Here is a 23,800-nt window from a genome sequence, read left to right on the forward strand (position 1 = left end):
CAGTGGAATAATAGTCTCCTGGAAGGGATGTTGATGTGGGGATAGCAGGTATAGTAGGGAGAGGATGGTGCTATACGTACATGTGGAATAACGTTAGTCTCTGGGAAGGGAGTGTGACTGTGGGGATAGCAGGTATAGTATAGGGAGAGATGTGCCTATAGTAAGCAGTGTAATAGTCGCCTGGGAAGGGAGTGTGACTGTGGATTAGCAGCGTTATAGTAAGGGGCAGATGGTCCTTATAACAAGTGGATAAAGTCTCTGGGAAAGGGAGTGTGAACCTGTGGGAGTAGCAGGTATAGTAGGGCGAGATGGTGCCTATAGTGACAGTGGGATAATAGTCTCTGGGAAGGGAGGTGTGCTGTGGGATAGGCAGGTATAAGTAGAGAAATGGTGTCTAAGTAAGTGGATTAATAGTCTCTGGGAAGGGAGTTAGTGACTGTGGGATTAGCAGGTATAGGTAGGGAGAGCATGGTGTCTATAGTAACAAGTGGATATAGTCTCTGGGAAGGGAGTGTGACTGTGGGAATAGCAGGTATAGTAGGGAGAGATGTGGTGTCTATAGTAATCAGTGGGGAATAACTAGTCTCTGGAAGGGAGTGTGACTGTGGGAATAGCAGGTATAGTAGGTGAGAGCATTGGTGTCCTATAGTAACAGTGGATAATAGTCCTCTGGGCAAGGGAGTGTGACTTGTGGGATAGCAGGGTATAGTAGGGAGAGATGGTGTCTATAAGTAACAGTGGGATAAATAGTTTCTGGGAAGGGTAGGTGCACTGTGGGATAACAGGTATATTAGGGGAGAGATTGGTGGCCTATTAGTAACAGTGATAATAGTCTCTGGGAAGGGAGTGTGACTGTGGGACTAGCAGGTAAGTTAGGGAGAGATGGTGCCCTATATGTAACATGGATAATAGTCTGCTGGAAGGGAGTGGGACTGTGAGATAGGCAGGTAATAGTAGGGAGAGAGGTGCCTATAGTTAACAGTGAATAATAGTCTCTGGGAAGGGAGTGTGACTGTGGGATAGCAGGTATATAGTGGGAGATGCATGGTCCCTATAGTAACAGTGGATTAATTAGTTCTGGGAAGGGAGTGTGACTGTGGGCATAGCAGGTTAGTAGGGAAGAAGATGGTGTCTATAGTAACAGTGTGATAAAGTCTCTGGGAGGGAGTGTGACTGTGGGATAGCAGGTATAGTAAGGGAGAGAATGCGTGCCTAATGGTAACAGTGGATAATAAGTCTGCTGGAGATAGGGAGTGTGACTGTGGGGATAGCAGGTATAGTATGGAGACGATGGTGCCTATAGTAACAGTGGACTAATAGTTCTGGGAAGGGAGTGTGACTGTGGGAAGCAGGTATAGTTAGGGAGAGTGGTGTCTATAGTAACAGAGGGATAATAGCAGGTATAGTATAGTGAGGCAGCTTGCACAGTATGTCATGTAAAAATGAACATTTCATGAAGCACCCAATTTGCAAGGGACTTTCATACCCCCATGTGTGATGTAAATGGCATTATGTCTCCTTGATGGTATAGCCATTTAGTAGATGTAAGGACATGTGTTAGTTTGTACTTTACACCAGTACTATACATATAGAGGGTGCAGGGGACACTCAGCAGAAGTAATTATAATACAAGTGTTTCCTTCCTGGCAGGGGCAGAGCTCGATAGGATGTTGTGTTTCTATTTCATAGAAAGAATTGTGATATTTTTCTCTCTTGCGAATAACTTTCGCTTTGAATTTGTAGCAAGTGGAATTGTGAGAAATGAAGCAGAAAAAAATCCCCCTCCCCTTTTAATTACAGTTTGTTAGTCAACATGAGTCAAACTTCCCTACTAAAGAGAGGTGCAATTAGTGTTCATTGGATTTAGTTATAATTATTCTAATTTAAACTTAGCAAAGGAATTTTACTCCCGAACCCCCTGACTTCCGCTCCCAGAAGAGAAATTGTAACAGGTCTCTTATGGAGGCTTTGGAAAGTGTTAACATTATGAGGGTTTTTCAATGGGCTGCTGTCAATCAAAAAATTATTTATAGGACACTACACTCCTCTCCTGTTTGGCTTGCTAGTGGTGGCAAATGGTACTGCAACCTGTGCCTTTTTATATGGTCACAAGAAACCCTCAGTGATTCTAATTCCTTATCATTTACAGTAGGGGGTACATTATCCCTTATAATACATGAGAGATAATCTCAGTAGTTCCTGTAATAACTCAGCCTGCAGCCTTGTGCCTTTATATGGTCACAGAAGCAACCCTCAGTGATCTTCTAATATTCCTTTCAATGTTACAGTAGGGGGTAGCATTATCCCTTATAAATACATGAGTGATACTAGAGTTCCCTGTATAACTCAGCCTTGCAGCCTTGTGCCTTTATATGGTCACCAGAGCCCCTCAGTGACTTCTAATATTCCTTATCATTTACAGTAGGGGGAACATTATTCCCTTATAATACACGAGTGGATACTCAGAGTTTCCTGTAATAAACTCAGCCTGCGAGCCTTGTGCCTTTGATAATGTCAGCAGAGCCCCTCAGTGAACTTCTAATAATGCCTTATCATTTTACAGTATGGGGTACATTACACTTATAATACATGAAGTGATACTCAAGAGTTCTATGGTATAACTCCAGCCTGCAGCCTTTGTGCCTTTATATGGTCACAGACAACCCCTCAGTGGACTTCTAATATCCTTATTAATTTACAGTAAGGGGGTAGCATTATCCGCTTATAATAACATGAGTGACTAGCTCAGAGTTCCCTGTATAACTCAGCCTGGCACCTATGTGCCTTTAATACTGGTCACAGAACAACGCCGCTCCAGTGACTTCTAATATCCTTATCATGTTACAAGTAGGGGTAACATTTTCCTTATAATACTGAGTGAATACTCAGAGTTCGCCTGTATATCGCCTGCAGCCTTAGTGCTTTTATATGGTCAGCAAGAAACCCTCAGTGACTTCTAATTCCTTATCATTTACAGTAAAGGGGGTAATTACCCCTTATAATATATGAGTGATACTGCCAGAGTTCCTTGTAGAACTCAAGCCTGCAGTTCTTGTGCCTTTATATGGTCACAGAATAACCCCTCAGTGACTTCTAATATTCCTTATCAAATTTTACAGTAGGGGGTACATTATCCCTTTATAATACTGAGTGATAACTCCAGAGTTCCCTGTATAACTCAGCCTGCAGCCTTGTGCCTTTATATGGTCAGCAGGCCCTCAGTGACTTCTAATACCTTATCATTTACAGTAGGGGGAAATTAATCCCTTTATAATACACGAGTGATTACTCAGAGTTTCCCTGTATACTAGGCCTGCAGCTTGTGCCTTTATATGGTCACGAGCCCCTCAGTGACTTCTAATATCCTATCATTTAACAGTATTGGGGTACATTTCCCTTAATAATACATGAAGTGATACTCAGAGTTTCTATGTATACACTCAGCCTGCAGCCTTGGTGCCTTTATATGGTCCACAGAAAACAACCCCTAGTGACTTCCTAATATCCTTATTATTTACTAGTTAGGGGGTACATTAGTCCCTTTATTAATACATGAGTGATACTCAGAGTCCCTGTATAAACTCAGCCTGCAGCCTTGTGCCTTTATTGGTCACAGAACCAACCTCAAGTGACTTCTACATATCCTTATTCAATTTACAGTAGGGGGTACATTATCCGCTTATAATACATGAGTGATACTCAGAGTTCCCTGTTATACTCAAAGCCTGCAGCTCTTGGTGCCTTTTATATGGTCAGTCAGAAAAACTCTCAGTGACTTCTAATATCCTTTATCATTTACAGTCAGGGGGGTACATTCCCCTTATAATATATGAGTGATTACTCGAGTTCCCTGTAGAACTCAGCCTGCAGTCTTGTGCCTTTATATGGTCAACAGAATAACCCCCAGTGACTTCTAATATCCTTATCATTTAACAGTAGGGGGTACATTATCCCTTATAATACATGAGTGATACTCAGAGTTCGCCTGTAGTAACTCAGCCTGCAGCCTTGTGCCTTTATAATGGTGCACAGAGCCCCTCAGTGTACATTCTAATATCCTTATCATTTAGCAGTAGGGGGCAACATTATCCTTATAATAACACGAGTGATAACTACAGAGTTCCCTGTATAACTCAGGCCTGCAGCCTTGTGCCTTTATAATGGTCACAGAGCCCCTCAAGTGATTCTAATATCGCTTATCATTTACAGTATGGGGTTACATTATCCCTTATAATACATGAGTGATACTGCAGAGTTCTATGTATAACATGCAGCCTGCAAGCCTTGTGCCTTTATATGGTCACAGAACAAGCTCCCGTCAGTGACCTTCTAATATCTTTATTATTTACAGTAGGGGGTAGGCATTATCCCTTATAATACATGAGTGATACTCAGAGTTCCCTGTATAACTCAGCTGCAGCCTTGTGCCTTTAATATGGTGCACAGAACAACCCCTCAGTTGACTTCTAAATATCCTTATCAATTTACAGTAGGGGGGTAACATTAAATCCCCTTATAATACTGAGTGATACTCAGAGTTCCCTGTATAACTCAGCCTGCAGCCTTGTGCCTTTGTATATGGTCACATAAGAAAAACCTCTCAGTGACTTCTAATATCCTTAATCATTTACAGTAGGGGGTACATTACCCCTTTATAATAATATGAGTGATACTCAGAGTTCCCTGTAGAACTCAGCCTGCAGTCTTTGTGCCTTTATAATGGTCACGAAATAACCCCTCAGTGACTTCTAATATCCTTTATCATTATACAGTAGGGGGACATTATCCCTTATAATACATGAGTGATAACTCAGATTTCCCTGTTATAACTCAGCCTAGGGCCATGCTATAAACAATCTAGGGCCAAACTAAGGGGAATCTGATTGGATGGATATATTGGATTAGGAAACAATATCCTAGTCCTGTGGGTGATGAAGCCACCATCCTCACCCGTGTTGGTATATACACCAGATCTGCTTCCATTTGCTGCCCAGAACCTCTTCTGATTAATTTTGGAGCGCCATGCTGGATATGTTGAGTCATGCCTGATTAATACTCTTTAATTTGATTACTTTCTTGAACTGCTCAGTGGTGTATACAGAGAACAGAGAACAAAAATACAAATGGGCACCGTCTGCACCACTCACTTCTTATTTATACAAATATAACCCGGGAATTGGTCTGAAACATAGTAACATAGTACTTGTTAAAAGACACATGTCCATCAAGTACAACCTTTTATCGCTATTTTAACCTCCTAACTGCCAGTTTCATCCAGAGGAAGGCAAAAACCCATCTGAAGCCTTCCAATTGCCTCAGAGGGGGGAAACAATTTCCTTCCTGACTCCAAGATGGCAATTGGACCAGTCCTGGAATCAACTTGTACACTATGAGCTATCTCCCATATCCTGGTATTCCTTCCTTGCTAAACACCATCAAACCCCTTCCCTTAATACCTATTAATGTATCGAAGCCTGTACCACTGTTCACTTCCCAGCTCTCCTGTAACGACCCTTTCCGCTCCTCTATCTCATTGCTCCCTCCTGTTGGCCCCCCTTGGGGGAAAAAAAGGGGGGAAGCTACTGGTGAATAAGGGCATCCCGACCGACTTCCTTGGTACGGCTATCTAATGTATCAGCCTGTACCACTGATTCACTTCCAGCTCTCCCTGTAAACACCCCTTTCCTCTCCTCTAATTCATTGGCTCCCTCCTGTCTGCTGGGAGGCGCTACTGGTGATAAGCATTCCGACCCTTCCTTATAACCTTATCTAATGTATCACCCTGTAACCACACTGTTTCAGGGAGACATTCCACAATCTTCACAGCTCTCCACTGTAACAAAACGCCTTCCAATATTTAGCTGGAACCTCTTTTTCTTTCTAATCGGTAAATGGTGACCGCTTGTTGTCAGCTGGAAAGACCTACGGATAAATAATCATTAGAAGAGATTATTTATGATCCGCTTAATATTTTATACATAGTTATCAATATCTCCCCTTAAGCGCCTCTTATCCAGGCATGAACATCCCCAATTTGCCTTCCCCATAACTGATCCCTTCCATTAGCCTTTATCAGCTTAGCCGCTCTTCTCTGTACTTTTTCTCTATTTCATTACTGTCGCACTATTTATATTCCTATATAATAAAGTTGAAGTGTCTCTGCCGTTCCAGTCACTGGTGCGCTGCCGTTTAATTAAGCGGGCTTAATGTCTAGTCTATATATATTTATGTATAATTCCTTTACTTTTCAGTGCTACGCAAATATGTTGGCTCTATATAAATACATGTTTAAAAGTAATAAATAAAAATAATAATATATAATGATCATATCCCCTTGATACTGGTCTGCTTCTCTCCAGTGTAACCATCCAACTTGTCTTTCCCCATTAACTGATTCATTCCTTGTCCATTTCCCAACGCTTAAATTTGCTCATAGTCCTGGTACAGAGAGATGTCCATAAAACCTATGACAGCATAGGTATTCCTCTGTACTAAAGACAATTCAGCCGGACAGTCCTAAGTTTGCTCAATAGTCTGTACAGAGAGATCCCAATAAAACTATTGGCACATAGGTATCCCTGTAACTTAAGCACAATTCAGCAGGAACAAGTCCCTGAGTTTGCTCATAGTCTGTACAGAGAGATCCCATAAACTTGGGCAGCATAGGTATTCCTGTACTAAGCACAATTCAGCAGGAACAGCCCCCTAAAGTTTGCTCATAGTCTGTAGCAGAGAGATCCATAAAACTATGGCAGCATAGGTAATTTCCCCCTGTACTAGCAGCAATTCAGGCAGGAACAGTCCCTAAAGTTTGCTCATAGTCCTGTACAGAGAGATCACCATAAAAAACTATGGCAACATAGGTATCGCCAATGTTAACTAAGCACAATTCAGCAGGAACAGTCCCCGAGTTTTGCTCATAGTCTGTAAGCAGGAGATCCGATAAAACTATGGCAGCATGGTATTCCCATGTACTAAGCACAAATTCAGCAGGAACAGCCCCCTAAGTTTGTCATAGTCTGTACAGAGAGAATCCCAATAAAAACTATGGCAGCATAGGTATTCCCTGTATAAGCCACATTCAGAGGAACAGTCCTAAGTTTGCTCATAGTCTGTACATGAGAGATCCATAAACTTAATGGCAGCAAGGTATTCCTCTGTACTAAGCACAATTCAGCAGGAACAGTCCCTAAGTTTGCTCATGAAGTCTGTACAAAGAGAGATCCCATAAAACTATGGCAGGCATAGGTATTCCCTGTACCAAGCACAGTTATCCCCAATGTTATTAATTAGGGATAAAGATAAATATATAGGGAAGGTCAGTGGATCCCAATGTTATTAAATAGGGATATAAAAGATTAAATATAAGGAAGGTCCAGTGATTGCCCAATGTATTATAGGGAATACAGATAAATATATAGGAAGGCAGTGATCCAATGTTATTAATATGGAATAAAGATAAACATATAGGAAGGATCAGTGATACCGGCAAATGTTATTAATTATGGGAATATAAGATAAACATATAGGAAGGTCAGTGGATCCCAATGGTTATTAATAGGGAATAAAGATGAAACTATAGGAAAGGCCTGCGGGGCCCTAGACGTGTGTTTTTGAGCGTCAGTCAGTTTGGCTGGTCAGTGTGGGCGCCTGCTCTTCTGCAAGGTAAACACTAAGGGGGAGTCATTTGCCGGAATCTGTCTCTGTACTTCTGCACATAGAAATCATTTCAGCTTTCGTCAATTATCATTAATTAAATTAGCTATTAAACCAACAAACAGAATCATCCAAGCCATATAAATACATGAGTACATACAGTAAACATAAAAAAAAGAAGCTGATAACTGATATAAGAAGTAAAAAGGGCTGTGACAAAAAGCTTGCATCTAAAAGGAAGAAGGGGGTATGAGTAGGAGTGATCGTTTAGGAACACCTGGGAAGGGGCAATTGTACACTGGGGGAAAACACATTCTGGAACTGGGCGTTATGTTAATATGGTTAACTCTTTCCTTTGGGACCTTCAGCTGTTGTTGGACTTCAAGATCCACAGCCCTCCACTCTTTACTGCCTTCAGCTATTTACTAAAGGGGCCGCTATATCAGATGATTTCTGGGGCCCCATTGAATACGGTTGGGTCTTCAAATGTTGGCGCGTTGTATTATTTATTTTGCTGAGGCCAGTCGCATAGATATTGGCTGGCTCATTGTACAGGTATTGCCTGGAGTCACTGTCCCCCCTTTTGCCCTACTGTCTGCCATCTTATTCCTTACTGTCTCCATTTTGCCCCACTGTCGTCCAATCTTGTTCTAAACTAGTCTCGCATCTTTTCGCTACTGTCGCCATCTTTTTCCTACTGGTCGTCCATCTTGTCCTACTGTCGCTCATCTTTTCCTACTGTATCACATCTTGCCCTAGCTTGTCTCCATTCTTGCCCTACCCCCTGCCAGACACGCAGTCTGTCCTTACCACTCGCTTCGCTCCCCTCCGCCGCAGGTCCTCCACTCCCACAACTCCACCGCGTCTGCTCCGTTCCGCATCCGCTCTCACCCCGCACCCCGTACACCCCCACCCAATCTCGCAATGCCCCCGCACACCCGATGCGCCTTGCCCCCGAGCTCACCGCCTACGCTACCGCGACTCGTCCGCTCCTTCTTACCCCTCTCACCACCCCACACCCGCGCCACCCCCACCTACCATCCGCCAAGACTCAGTCGCCCGGTGTACTACTCTCGCGCACTCCCGCGTTACCGGTTACCCGATCTGTCTAATCAGCGAAGAGCTCATACCAACCTCTACCACGACTACTTCCAACGCGTCGCGTCGTAAGACACCCGCCCAATTCCCGCCCCACACTTCTCGACTCCATGCCACGTCTCCTTCCGGCACGCGCCTCCACATACCACTCCACCCCCTAGCCAACCCACCCCTATCCCTTCCTCCGACCAGGCCTAGCCTCGCCCAGCTCCCACAATCCACTGTCGCCATCTTTTCCTACTGTCTCCATCTTTGTCCTACTGTCCTCCATCTTTTCCATACTGTCCTGCCATCTTCCTACTGTCTCCATCTTGTCCTACTGTCTCCATCTTTTCCTACTGTCCGCCATCGTTTTTCCTACTGTTCCATCTTGCCCCCCCCCCCCCCCCCCCCCCCCTACTGTCTCCCATCTTTTCCCACTGTTCTCCATTTTGCCCCAACTGTCTCCATCTTTTTGTTCTACTGTCTCCATCTTGTTACTACTGTATCCATCTTTCCTACTGTCCTCATCTTTTCCTACTGTTTCCATCTTGCCCTACTGTCTCCATCCTTTTCCCTACTGTCTCGCCATCTTGCCCTACTGTCTCCATCTTGCCCTACTTGTCCCTCCATCTTGGTCTAACTGTTCCATCTTTTCCTACTGTCTGCCATCTTGCCTAACTGTTTCCATGTTTTTCCCCACTGTCTCCATTTTGGCCCAACTGTCTCCATCTTGTCCAGCTGTCTTCATTTGCGCCACTGTCCTCCATCTTACCCTACTGTCTCCATAAATTGTCCTACTGTCTCATCTTGGTCCTACTGTGCCTCATCTTACTACTGTCCTCCATCTTGATCCTATTGTCCTCCATCTTAACCCCTAATATCTGTCCTCCATCCTTGTCGCTTGTCTCCTCTTAGCCCTACATTATTTCCATCTTATCCACCTGTCTTCATCTTTTCCTACTGTCTCCATCTTGCCCTATTGTCTAACTTGCTTTCCCTACTATCTCCAAATCTTGTACCACTGTCTCATCTTGGCCCTACTGTCTCCATATGTCCTACTGTTCCATCTTCCCTACTTTCTCCATCTTGCCCTCTGTCTCCATATTGTCCTAACTGTCTCCATATTGTCCAATACTGTCTGCCACACTTGCCCACTGTCTCCATCTTGCCCCAACTGTCTCCATCATTGTCCTACTGTTCTCATCTTGCGGTTCTTTCTCAAATCTTTACTCCTATTGTCTCTAATTCTTGCCCTAGCTGACCATTTTTCTGATGAACAAAGTTTGCAACTTTGTGTTGGCGCCAAACATAATTTGAGCCCCTCTGTATCAACTCTGTTGCTGGTATAAGAGCTATTGGGTGCATGTGCTTTAGGGTTGAGTAAGGATTGGGAGAGAAGGCCGGTGCTGCCATGCGCAGACTGTAGCTCATGGGTACAGCCCATTCATATGCTGTTCGCTCTTGCCACCTGCAGCATTTACACTGAACAGATATTTTTGGCCCAGAAAAATGTTGCTCATTTGTGCCAATACGCAGATAATGTCACTTTAATATGAAAAATATTTCTTGTGAAGCCTGGCCCGTTCAATAAAAAGATAAATCAAGCTGTGTTGGAGAAAGCAAGGCGGCTTTGTTTGCCTTGACATTGTGCTGAGAATATCTGCCCTCTCTAACAAAACACCGACGAGCCGAGGGAAGTCTCTTTTAAATTATACGTCTCTCCATTCACCTAATTCTGTATTGTGGTGTGGGAAGCCATTGGCAGCTCCCTCCTTAAATTACATAGAAACAAATAGAGCAATGCTTTGTGTTTGTCAGGCTGGATTCCCAGAGATATAAACAATTGGCAGTGAATGAAGAGACGTATAAATAAAGAGACTTCCCTCGGCTCGTCGGTGTTTGGTTTAGAGAGGCAGATATCTCAGCACAATGTCAAAGGGCCAAACAAGCCGCCTTGTTCTCCAATCACAGCTTGTTTATCTTTAATTGAACGGCGCAGGGCTTCACAAGGAAATATTTTTCATATTAATAGTGACATTATCTGGGTAATTTGGCACAAATGAGCACATTTTTCTGGGCCAAAAAATATCTGTGTCAGTGTAAATGGTGCAGGTGGCAGAAGCTGACAGCAATGAATGGGCTGTACCCATGAGCTAAGCAGTCTGCATGGCAGCACCGGGCCTTTCTCTCCCCAATCCTCTCAACTAAGCACATGCACCCAATAGCTCTTTATACGCAGCACAGAGTGGATGCAGAGGGGCTCAAAAGTTTGTGGCCACACAAAGTTGGCAACTTTGTCATAGAAATGGTCAGTAGGGCAGATAGAGACAATAGGAGAAGATTGAGAAAGAACGGCAAGATGGAGACAGTAGAAACAAGATGGAGAGCAGTGGGGCAAGAATGGAGACAGGTGGGGCAAGGTGGAGACAGTAATGACAATATGGAGACAGTAGGACATATGGAGCAGTAGGGCAAGATGAGAAAGTAGGGAAGATGGAGACAGTAGGACAATATGGAGATCAGTAGGCAGATGGAGACGCAGTGGGACCAAGATGGAGATTAGTAGGGAAAGAAGTAGACAATAGGGCAAGATGGAGACAGTAGGAAAGATGAAGACAAGTGGGATAAGATGGAAGATAGTAGGGTAAGAGGGAGAACAATAGGACAAGATGAGACAGTAGGGTAAGATGGGACAATAGGATAAGATGGAGACCATAGGGTAAGATGGAGACAGTAGGACAAGATGGAGACACGTAGGAAAAGATGGAGACAGTAGGGTAATGATGGAGACAGTGGGGAAAATGGAGACAGCTGGACAAGATGGAGATACAGTGGGCGCAAAATGGAGACAGTGGGAAAACATGGAAACAGTAAGGGCAAGATGGAGACAGTAGGAAAAAGATGGAGACAGTAGAACAAGATGGAGACAGTAGGGCAAGATGGGAGACAGTAGGGCAAGAATGGAGCAGTAGGAAAAGTGGAGACAGTAGGGCAAGATGGAAACAGTAAGAAAAAAAGATGGAGACCATAGGAAAAAGATGGAGACAGTAGAAACAAGATGGAGACCCGTAGAAACAAGATGGAGACGTGGGGCAAAATGGAGTGCAGTGGGAAAAGATGGAGACAGTAGGCAAGATGGAGACAAGTAGGAAGTGGGACAGTTAGGAAAAGATGAGACAGTAGGACAAGATGGAGACAGTAAGGAAAAGATGGCGACAGTACGGAAAAGATGGAGACGTAGGAACAGATGGAGACAGTAGGAAAAGATGGGCGACAGTAGGGCAAGATGGGAGACAGTAGGGCAGATGGAGACCAGAGTAGGAAAAGATGGCGAACAGTAGGACAAGATGAGACAGTAGGAAAGATGGCGACAGTAGGAAAAGATGGAGACAGTAAAACAAGATGGAGACAGTGGGGTCAAAATGGAGACAGTAGAAAAAGATGGGACAGTAGGGCAAAAAGGGGGACAGTGGACTCAGATACCTGTACAATAGCCCAGCAATATACTATGACTGGCCTCAGAAATAATAATACAACGGCGCCCAACATTTGAAGACCCAGTGGCCCAAGCAATATCTGATTAGGGCCCCTTTTAGTAAAGCTGGAAGGCGTAAAGAAGTGGAGGCTGTGGATCTGAGTCCAACAAAGCTGAAGGTCAAAGGAAAGAGTTAACATATAACAATAACGCCCAGTTCCAGAATGGTGTTTTCCCAGGGTAACAATGCCCCCTTCCGGTGTTCCTAAACGATCACTCCTACTCATACCCCTTCTTCTTTAGATTGCAAGCTTTTTTGGTCACAGCTTTTTTACCTCTTATATCAGTTATCAGCTTCTTTTTTTATGTTTTACTGTAATGTACTCATGTATTATATGGCTTGGATGATTCCCTGTTGTGCTTTAAATAGTTGTTAATTAATGATAATGGACGAAAGTGAAATATTTTCTATGTGAGAAGTTAACAGAGACAGATCGGCAATGACTCCCCCTAGTGTTTCCTTGCAGAAGAGCAGGGCCACAACTGCCAGCCAACTGACTGACGCTCCAAAACACACGTTCTAGGGCCCGCAGGCCTTCCTATATGTTTAGTCTTTATTCCGCTATTAATAACATTGGGATCACTGACCTTCTATATTTTAATCTTTATTCCCTATTAATACATTGGGATCACTGACCTTCCTATATGTTTATCTTATTTCATATTAATAACTTGGGAATCACTGGCCTTCTATATATTATCTTTATTCCTATTAATATAACATTGGGATCACTGCTTCCTTATATTTATCTTTATTCCCTAGTTAATAACATTGGATCACTGGACTTCTTATATTTATCTTTTCCCTATTAATAACATTGGGATAACTTGTGCTTAGTACAGGGAATACCTATGCTGCCATAGTTTTATGGGATTCTCTGTAACAGACTATGAGCATAACTTAGGACTGTTCTGCTGAATGTGCTTAGACAGAGGAATAACCTATGCTGCCATAGTTTAATGGATCTCTCTGTACAGACTATGAGCAAACTAGGGACTGTTTCCTGCTGAATTGTGCTTAGTAGCAGGGGAATACCTATGCTGCCATAGTTTTATGGGATCATCTCTGTACAGACTATGGAGCAAACTTAGGGGGCTGTTCCTGCTGAATTGTGCTTAGTACACAGGGAAACCTAATGCTGCATAGTTTTATGGGATCTCTCTGTAGCAGACTTGAAGCAAACTTCAGGGACTGTTTCCTGCCTGATTGTGCTTAGTACAGGGGATACCTATGTGCATAGTTTTTTATGGGATCTCTCTGTACAGACTATGAGCAACTAGGGGACTGTTCTGCTGAATTGTGCTTAGTACAGGGGAATACCTATGCTGCCATAGTTTTATGGGATCTCTCTGTACAGACTATTGAGCAAACTTAGGGGGCTGTTTCCTGCTGAATGGCTTAGTACAGGGAATACCTATGCTGCCATAGTTTTATGGGATCTCTCTGTACAGACTATGACAAACTCAGGGGACTGTTCCTGCTGAATTTGTGCTTGTAACAGGGAATACCTATGTGCCATAGTTTTATGGGATCTCTCTGTACCAGACTATGAGCAAACTTAGGGACTGTTCCTGCTGATTGTGCTTAAGTAGCAGAGGAATACCTATGCTGTCATAGTTTTATGGGATCTCTCTGTACAGACTATGAGAAATTTAAGCGGTTGGAATGAAGGAATGGAATCAGTTATGGGGAAAACAAGTTGGGATTGGTTCATACGCAATGGAGAAGAGACAGTCAAAGGGATATGATCATTATATATTATTTTATTTTAAATTATTATTACATGTATTTATATAGAGCCAAACATATTGCGTAGCAGCTGAAAGTAATGTGATTATACATAAATTATATATATGACTAGACATTAAGCCCGTTAAATTAACGGCGCACAGGGACTGGACGCAGAGACACTTCAACTTTTATTATCAATAGGAATAATAAATAGTGACAGTAATGAAATAGAGAAAGTACAGAGAAAGAGCGGCTAAGCTGATAAAGGGAATGGAAGGGATCAGTTATGGGGAAAGGCAAATTGGGGATGTTCATGCTGGATAAGAGGCGCTTAAGGGGGAGATATGATAAATATGTATACAAATATAATAAGGGGATATATAATAATCTCTCTAATGATTTATTTACCAGTAAGGTCTTTCGCTGGAACAAGGTCACCCATTCCGTTAGAAGAAAAGAGGTTCCAGCTAATATTGGGAAGGGGTTTGATAGCAGTGAGAGCTGTGAAGATGTGGAATTGTCTCCTGAATCAGTGGTACAGGCTGATAGCATTAGATAGGTATAAGGAAAGGTCGGATGCTTTAATTCACAGCAGTAAGCGCCTCCGCAGCGACAGGAGGGAGCCAATGAGATTAGTAGGAGGGAAAGGGGTGTTACAGGGAGAGCTGGGAAAGTGAATCAGTGGTACAGGCTGATACATTAGATAGGTACAAGGAAGGGTCGGATTGGTTTTTCACCAGTAGCTCTCCAGCAGACAGGAAGGGAGCCATGAGATTAGAGGAGGGAAAGGGTGTTTAACAAGGGAGGAGCTGGGAAGTGAATCAGTGGTACAGGTGATACATTAGATAGGTATAAGAAGGGGTTTGATGGTGTTTAGCAAGTGAGGAATACAGGGATATGGAAGATAGCTCAATAGTACAAGTTGATCCAGGGACTGGTCCATTGCATCTTGGAAGTCAGGAAGGATTGTTCCCTCTGAGGCAAATTGGAGAGGCTTCAGATGGGTTTTTTGCCTTCCTCTGGATGAACTGGCAGTTAGGCAGGTTAAATAGGATTAAAAGGTTGTACTTGATGGACATGTGTCTTTTTCCAAGTGACCTATGTTACATGTTTCAAGACATATTCCGGGTATATTTGTATAAATAGAGTGAGTGGTGCAGACGGTGCCATTTGTATTTGTTCTCTGTTTTCTGATACACACTGGAGCAGTTCAAGGAAAAGTAACAAATTAAAGAGTATATCAGGCATGACTCAACATATCCAGCATGGGTGCAAAATTTAATCAGAAGGTTCTGGGCAGCAATGGAGCAGATCTGGTGTATATACAACAGGGGAGGATGGTGCTCATCACCCACAGGAACTAGGATAATTGTTCCTAATCGCAATATATCATCCAATCAGATTCCCCCCTTAGTTTGGCCCTAGAGTTGTATAGCATTGGCCCCTAGGCTGAGTTATAACAGGGGAAATCTGAGTATCACTCATGTATTATAAGGGATATGTACGCCCTATCTGTTAAATGATAAGGATATTAGAAGCACTGAGGGGTTATTCTGTGGACCATATAAAGGACAGACTGCAGGCCTGAGTTCTAACAGGGAACTCTGAGTATCACTCATATATTATAAGGGGGTAATGTACCCCCTACTGTAAATGAATAAGGATATTAGAAAGTCACTGAGATGGTTTTTCTGTGACCGATATAAAGGCACTAAGGCTGCAGGCTGAGTTATACAGGGAACTCTGAGTATCACTCAAAGTATTATAAAGGAGATATGTTACCCCCTACTGTAAAAATGATAAGGATATTAGAAGGTCACTGAGGGGTTTTCTGTGACCATATAAAGGACAAGGCTGCAGGCTGAGTTTATCAGGGACTCTGAGTAATCACTCATGTATTATAAGGGATAATGTACCCCCTAACTGTAAATAATAAGGAATAATTAGAAGTCACTGAGGGTTGTTCTGTGACCATATAAAGGCACAAGGCTGCAGGCTGAGTTATACTAGAATCTGAGTATCACTCATGTATTATAAGGGATAATGTAGCCCCATACTGTAAATGATAAGGTATTAGAAGTCACTGAGGGCTCTGTGACCATATAAAGGCAAAGGCTGCAGCTGAGTTATACGGGAATCTGAGTATCACTCGTGTATTTAAGGGAATAATGTTCCCGCCTACTGTAAATGATCAAGGATATTAAGAAGTCACTGAGGGGCTCTGTGACCATATAAAGGCACAAGGCTGCAGGCTGAGTTATACAGGAACTCTGAGTATCAGCTCATGTATTATAAGGGATAATGTACCCCCTACTGTAATGATAAGGATATTTAGAAGTCACTGAGGGGGTTATTTGTGACCATATAAAGGCACAAGACTGGCAGGCTGAGTTTCTACAGGGAACTCTGAGTATACTCATATATTATAAGGGTAATGTCCCCCTACTGTAATGAATAAGGATATTTAAGAAGTCACTGAGAGGTTTTTTCTGTGACCATATAAAGGCACAAGGCTTGCAGGCTGAGTTATAACCGGAACTCTGAGTTATCACTCATGTATATAAGGGATATGTACCCCTACTGTAAATGATAAGGATATTAGAAGTCACTGAGGTGGTTGTTCTGTGACCATATAAAGCACAAGGCTGCAGCTGAGTATAAGGGGAAACTCTGAGTATCATCATGTATTATAGGGATAATGTAAACCCCCTACTGTAAATAATAAGGATATTTAGAAGTCACTGAGGGTTGTTCTGTGCCATATAAAGGCAAAAGGCTGCAGGCTGAGTTATTACATGAACTCTATGAAGTATAATCATGTATTATAAGGGATTAAATGTACCCCATACTGTAAATGATAAGGATATTAAGAAGTCAACTGAGGGCTCTGTGACCCATTATAAAGCACAGGTGCGGCTGAGTTATACAGGGAACTCTGAGTATCACTCGTGTATTGATAAGGGATAATAGTTCCCCCTAACTGTAAATGATAAGGATATTAGAAGTCATGAGGGGCTCTGTGAACCATATAAAGGCAGCAAAAGGCTGCAGGCTGAAGTTATAAGCGCAGGGAGCTCTGAGTATCACTTTCATGTATTATAGGGATAATGTACCCCACTGTACATGATAAGGATTAATTAGAAGTCACTGAGGGGGTTATTCCTGTGACATTATAAAGGGCACAAGACTGCAGGCTGAGTCTACAGGGAACTCTGAAGTATCACTCATATATAATAAGGGGTAATGTTACCCCCTACTGTAAATATAAGGATATTAGTGAGTCACTGAGAGGTTTTTTCTGAGTGACCTATAAAGCACAGGCTGCAGCTGAGTTATACAGGGAACTCTGAGTATCACTCATGTATTATAAGGGATAATGTACCCCCTACTGTAAATGATAAAAGGATATTAGAAGTCACTGAGGGGTTGTTCTGTGACCATATAAAGGCACAAGGCTGCAGGCTGAGTTAATACAGGGAACTCTGAGTATCACTCATGTTATTATAAGGGATTATGTACCCCCTACTGTAAATAATAAGGAATTAGAGTCACTGAGGGGTTGTTCTGTGACCAATATAGGCACAAGGCTGCAGGCTGAGTATCCATAGAACTCTGAGTATCACTCATGTTTATAAGGGATAATGTACCCCATACTGTAATGATAAGGTATTAGAAGTCACTGAGGGGCTCCTGTGACGCAATATAAAGGCACAAGGCTGCAGGCTGAGATATACAGGGAATCTGAGTATCACTCGTGTTTAATAAGGGATAATGTTCCCCCTACTTGTAAAATGATTAAGGATATTAGAAGTCAACTGAGGGGCCTCTGTGACCATATAAAGGCCAAGGTGCAGGCTGAGTTTATACAGGGAACTCTGAGTATCACGTCATAGTATTTATAAGGGATAATGTACCCCCTACTGTAAATGATAAGGATATTAGAAAGTCACTGAGGGGTTGTTCTGTGACCAATATAAAGGCACAGGCTTGCAGGCTGAGTTATACAGGGAACTCTGAGTAATCTTCTCATGTATTATAAGGGATAATGTACCCCTACTGTAAATGATAAGGAATATTAGAGTTTCACTGAGGGTTTCTGTGACCATATAAAGCACAAGGTTGCAGTCCGATTTTGCCACCATAGCAGCCAAACAGGAGAGAGTGTAGTTGTCCTATAATATTTTTTGATTGACAGCAGCCCATGAAAACGTCATAATGTTTTAACACTTTCAAAGCCTTCCATAAGAGACTGTTACAATTCAATCTTCTGGGGGACGGAAAGTCAGGGGGTTCGGGGAGTATTCTTGCTAAGTTTAAATAGAATAAATTATAACTAAATCAATGAAGCACTAATTGCACTCTCTTAGTAGGGAGTTTGACTCATGTTTGACTAACCACTGTAAGGAGGATTTTCTTGCTTCATTTCTCACAAATTCCAACTGCTATCAAATTCAAAGGAAAGTTATTCGCAGAGAGAACAATATCACAATTCGTTTCTATGAATAGAAACACAACATCCTATCAGCTCTGCCCCTGCAGGAAGGAAACACTTTATTATAATTACTCTGCTGAGTGTCCCCTGCACCCTCTATATGTTATATGTACTGGTGTAAAGTACAACTAACACATGTCCTACACTACTAAATGGCCTATCCATCAAGGAGACATAATGCCCATTTACATCACCCACATAGGGGGGTATATAAGTGCCCTTTGTCAATTTGGGTTGTTACACTGAAATGTCTTTAAACTGAAAAACAAATAACTGTGCAAAGTGGCCTCACTTCTATACTGCTATTATCCCTTGTTACTATAAGACACCATCTCGTCCTACTAATACTGCTATCGCACAGTCACAATCCTTCCAGAGACTATTATCCACTGTTACTATAGGCACCATCTCTCCTACTATACCTGCTATCCACAGTCACAACTCCCTTCCCAGGACTATATCCACTGTTACTATAGGCAGCATCTCTCCCTACTATACCTGCATCCCAACAGTCTCACTCCCTTCCCAGAGACATTATCACTGTTCTATAGACACCATCTCTCCTACTATACCTGCTATCCCACAGTCACACTCCCTTCCCAAGAGACTATTAGCCACTGTTAGCTTAGACACCATCCTCTCGCCTACTATACCTGCTATCCACAGTCAGCACTCCGCTTCCCAGAGACTATGTATCCACTGTAACTATAGGCACCATCTCCTCCTACTATACCTGCTATCTCACAGTCCCACTCCCTTCCCAGAGACTATTATCCACTGTTACTATAGGCACCATCTTCTCCTACTATACCTGCTATCCCAACAGTCACAACTCCCTTCCAGAGACTATTATCCAACTGTTACTATAGGCCACCATCTCTCCCTACTTAAATACTGTTATCCCACAGTCACCTCCCTTCCCAGAAACTATTATCCCCTGTTACTAAAGACACATCTCTCCTATATACTGCTATCCCACAGTCACACTCCTTTCCAGAGACTATTATCCACTGTTACTATGATCACGCAAATCTCTCCTACTATACCTGCTATCGCGCACAGTCCATCACTCCCTTCCCAGAGACTATTATCCCACTGTTAGCTATAAGAAACACCATCTCTCCTACTATACCTGCATCCCACAGTCAACTCCTTCCCAGAGACTATTATCCACTGTTACTATAGACCCATCTCTCCCTACTATACCTGCTATCCACAGTCCACACTCCGCTTCCCAGAGACTATTATCCACTGTTTACTATAGACACCATCTCTCCCTACTATACCTGCTATCCACAGTACACTCCCTTCCCAGAGAACTATTATCCACTGTTATAGTAGGCACCATCTCGCCCTACTATACCTGCTATTCCCACAGTCACACTCCCTTCCCAGAGCTATTATCCACTGTTTATATAGGCCACCATCTCTCCCTACTATACCTGCTACCACAGTCACACTCCCTTCCAGAGACTATTAATCCACTGTTACTATAGGCCCATCCTCTCCTACTATACCGCTATCCACAGTCACACTCCCTTTCCCAGAGACTTATTATCCACTGTTACTATAAGCACCATCTCTCTACTATACCTGCTAATCCCACAGTCACACTCCCTTCCAGAGACTATTATCCACTGTTACTATAGCACCATCTCTCCCTACTATACCTGCTATCCACAGTCACATCCTTACCAGAGAATTTATCCACTGTTACTATAGATCTACCATCTCTCCCTACTCATACCTGTTTATCCCACAGTCCAGCACCTCCTTCCGCAAGACTATTAATGCCACTGTTACTATAGGCACCATCTCTCCCTAAACTATAACTGTTATCCACAGTCACACTCCTTCCCAGAGACTTTATCCACTGTTACTATAAGGCACCATCTCTCCCTACTATACCTGCTATCCCATAGTCACACTCCCTCCAGAGACTATTATTCCCACTGTTTACTATAGGCCACCATCTCTCCTACTAAACCTGCTATCCGCACAGTCACACCTCCTTCCCAGAGACTATTATTCCCAGCTGTTCTATAGGCCCATCTCTCCCTACTAAACCTGCCTATCCACAGTCACACCTCCCTTCCCAAGACTATTATCCCACTGTTACTATAGATACCATCTCTCTCCTACTATACCTGCTAATCCCACAGTCACACTCCTTCCCAGAGACTAATATCCCACTGTTTACTACGAACATCTCTCCCTACTATAGCCTGCTATCGCCACAGTCACACTCCCTTCCCAGAGACTATTATTCCCACTGTTACTATAGACACCATCCTCCCTACTATACCTGCTATCCAACAGTCACACTAGCCTTCCCAGAGACTATTATCCCCTGTTACTATAGACCCATCTCTCCCTACTATATGTTATCCAAGTCACACTCCTTCCAAGTGACCTATTATCCCACTGTTATATAGACACCATCTCTCCCTACTATACGCTGCTAATCCCACAGTCCACTCCCTTCCAAGAGACTATTATCCATGTTACTATAGGCAACCATCTCTCCTTACTATACCTGCTAATCCCACAGTCACACTGCCCTTCCGCAGAGACTATTAATCCACTGTTACTATAGCATCACGCATCTCTCCCCTACTATAGCTGCTATCCCACAGTCACACTCCCTTCCAGAAAAGACTATTATCCACTGTTACTATAGGCACCATCTTCTCTCCCTACTATAACCTTGCTATCCACGGTCCACCACTCCCTTCCCGAGAGACTATTCCACTGTTTTACTATAGGCAACCATCTCTTCACTACTATACCGCTATCCGCACAGTCACACTCCCTTCAGAGGACTATTATCCCACTATTACTATAGGCACATCTCTCCTTAAGTATACCTGCTATCCCACAGTCACACCCTTCCCAAGAGACTATTATCCACTGTTACTATAGGCACCATCTCCCCTACTATTACCTGCTATCCCACAGTCACACTCCTTCCCAGAAGACTATTTATCCACTGTTACTATAGGCACCATTCTCCCTACTATAGCCTGCTATCCCACAGTCACACTCCTTCCCAGAGACTATATCAGCTGTTACTATAGGCACCAATCTTCTCCCTATATATCCTGCTATCCCACAGTCCACACTCCCTTCCCAGAACTATTTATCCACTGTTACTATGGCACATCTCTCTTACTATACCTGCTATCCCACAGTCCCCATCACTCCCTCCAGAGATATTATCCACTGTACTATAGGCCACCATCTCATCCCTCTATACCTGCTATCGCACGTCACACTCCCTTCCCAGAGACTATTATCCACTGTTACTATAGGCACCATCTACTGTCTCTCTTTTCTTCTCCCTATAATACCCTGCTATCCACAAGTCACAACTCCCCTTCCCCAGAACTATTATCCACTGTTATATAGACACATAATCTCCCTACATACTGTTTCCCACATCACCTCCCTTCCCAGAGACTATTATCCACTGTTTCTATACGCACATCTCTCCTACTAATACCTGTTATCCCACAAGTCCACACTCCCTTCCCAGAGCTCATTATCCATGTTACTATAGGCACCATCTCCCCTACTATACCTGCTATCCATAGTCCAACACTCCCTTCCAGAGACTATTATTCCCACTGTACTAATAGCACCAATCTCTCCTACTAAACCTGCTATCCGCACAGTCACCACTCCTTCCAGAGACTATTATCCCACTGTTCGCTATAGGGCACTCTCTCCTAACTAAAACCTGCATCCCACAGTCACACTCCTTCCAGAGACTATTAATCCCAACTGTTACTATAGATACCAATCTCTCCCTACCTATACCTGCTCCCACAGTCCACCTCCTTCCCAGAGTAATATCCCACTTGTTACTATAGACATCTCTCCTACTATATCCTGCTTCCACAGTCACACTCCCTTACCAGAGACTATTATTCCGCCACTGTTTTTACTATAGACACCATCTCTCGCTCACTATACCTGTTATCCACAGTCACACTCGCCTTCCCAGAGACTATTTATCCGCACTGTTACTAATAGACAAGACCCATCTTTCTTCTCTTTCTCTTTTCTCTCCTTTTCTTTCTTCTCTTTCTCTTCTTTTTTCTCTCTTGCTCTCTTTTTCTTTTTTATACTCTCTCTCTTCATTCTCTTTTCTGCTTTCTTGTCTATCTCTCTCTTCTTATTTTCTTCTCGTCTTCATTCTCTTCTTCTTCTCTGCTTCTTTTTTCGTTTATCTTTTCTTTTACTTGATTCTTTTTCTTATCTCTTTTCTCCCTACTTACCTGCTATCCCACAGTCACACTCCCTTCCAGAGGACTATTATCCACTGTTAACTATAGGTCACCATCTCTCCTAACTATACCTGCTATCCCACAGTCACACTCCTTCCGAGACTATTAATCCAACTGTTACTATAGGCACATCTCTCCCTAACTATAACCTGCTATCCCACAGTCACACTCCTTCCCAGAGACTATTATCCACTGTTACTTTAGGCACCATCTCTTTCCTTTACTATAAGCCTGCTATCCACAGTCACACTTCCTTCCCAGGACTATTATCCCACTGTTACTATAGGCACCATCTCTCCTTACTATACCTGCTATCCACAGTCCACCTTCTTCCCAAGACTATTATCCACTTTAACTTTAGGCACCATCTCTCCTACTATACCTGCTAAATCCACAGTCCACACTCCCTTCCAGAGACTAAATTATCCACTGTTACTATAGCACATGCCTTCCTACTATACTGGCTATTTCCACAGTCACACTCCCTTCCGCAGAGACTATTATCCACTGTTACTAAGGCACCCATCTCTCCTTACTATACTGCTCATCCCAAGTCACACTCCCTTCCCCAGAGACTATTATCCACTGTTACTATAGGCACCATCTCTTCTCTCTCTCTCTCTCCTACTATACCTGCTATCCAAGTAACACTCCTTCCCAGAGACTAATTATCCACTGTTACTATAGGCACCATCTCTTCCTTCTATACCTGCTTCCACAGTCAACTCCCTTCCCAGAGACTATTATCCACTGTTTACTATAGAACACCATCTCTCCCTACTATACCTGCTTATCCACCAGTCACCTCCTTCCCAGAGCTATTATCCACTGTTACTATAGACAACATCTCTCCCTACTATACTGCTATCCACAGTCACAACTCCTTCCAGAGACTATTATCCACTGTTACCTATAGGCACCATCTCTCCCTACTATAACCTGCTATCCACAGTCAACTCCCTTCCAGAGACTTTATCCCACTGTTACTATAGAACCACACCATCTCTCCTACTATA

The 23,800-nt window shown here is 43.0% G+C and overlaps 1 protein-coding gene across 1 annotated transcript in view; it reads right to left on the reverse strand.

The window, feature by feature from the left end:
* acer3.S (alkaline ceramidase 3 S homeolog) overlaps positions 1–23,800 on the reverse strand; it is a 47,156-nt gene that overhangs the window by 22,569 nt on the left and 787 nt on the right.

Source organism: Xenopus laevis, chromosome 2S (assembly GCF_017654675.1).
Source record: "Xenopus laevis strain J_2021 chromosome 2S, Xenopus_laevis_v10.1, whole genome shotgun sequence".
Taxonomy (NCBI): Eukaryota; Metazoa; Chordata; class Amphibia; order Anura; family Pipidae; genus Xenopus; species Xenopus laevis.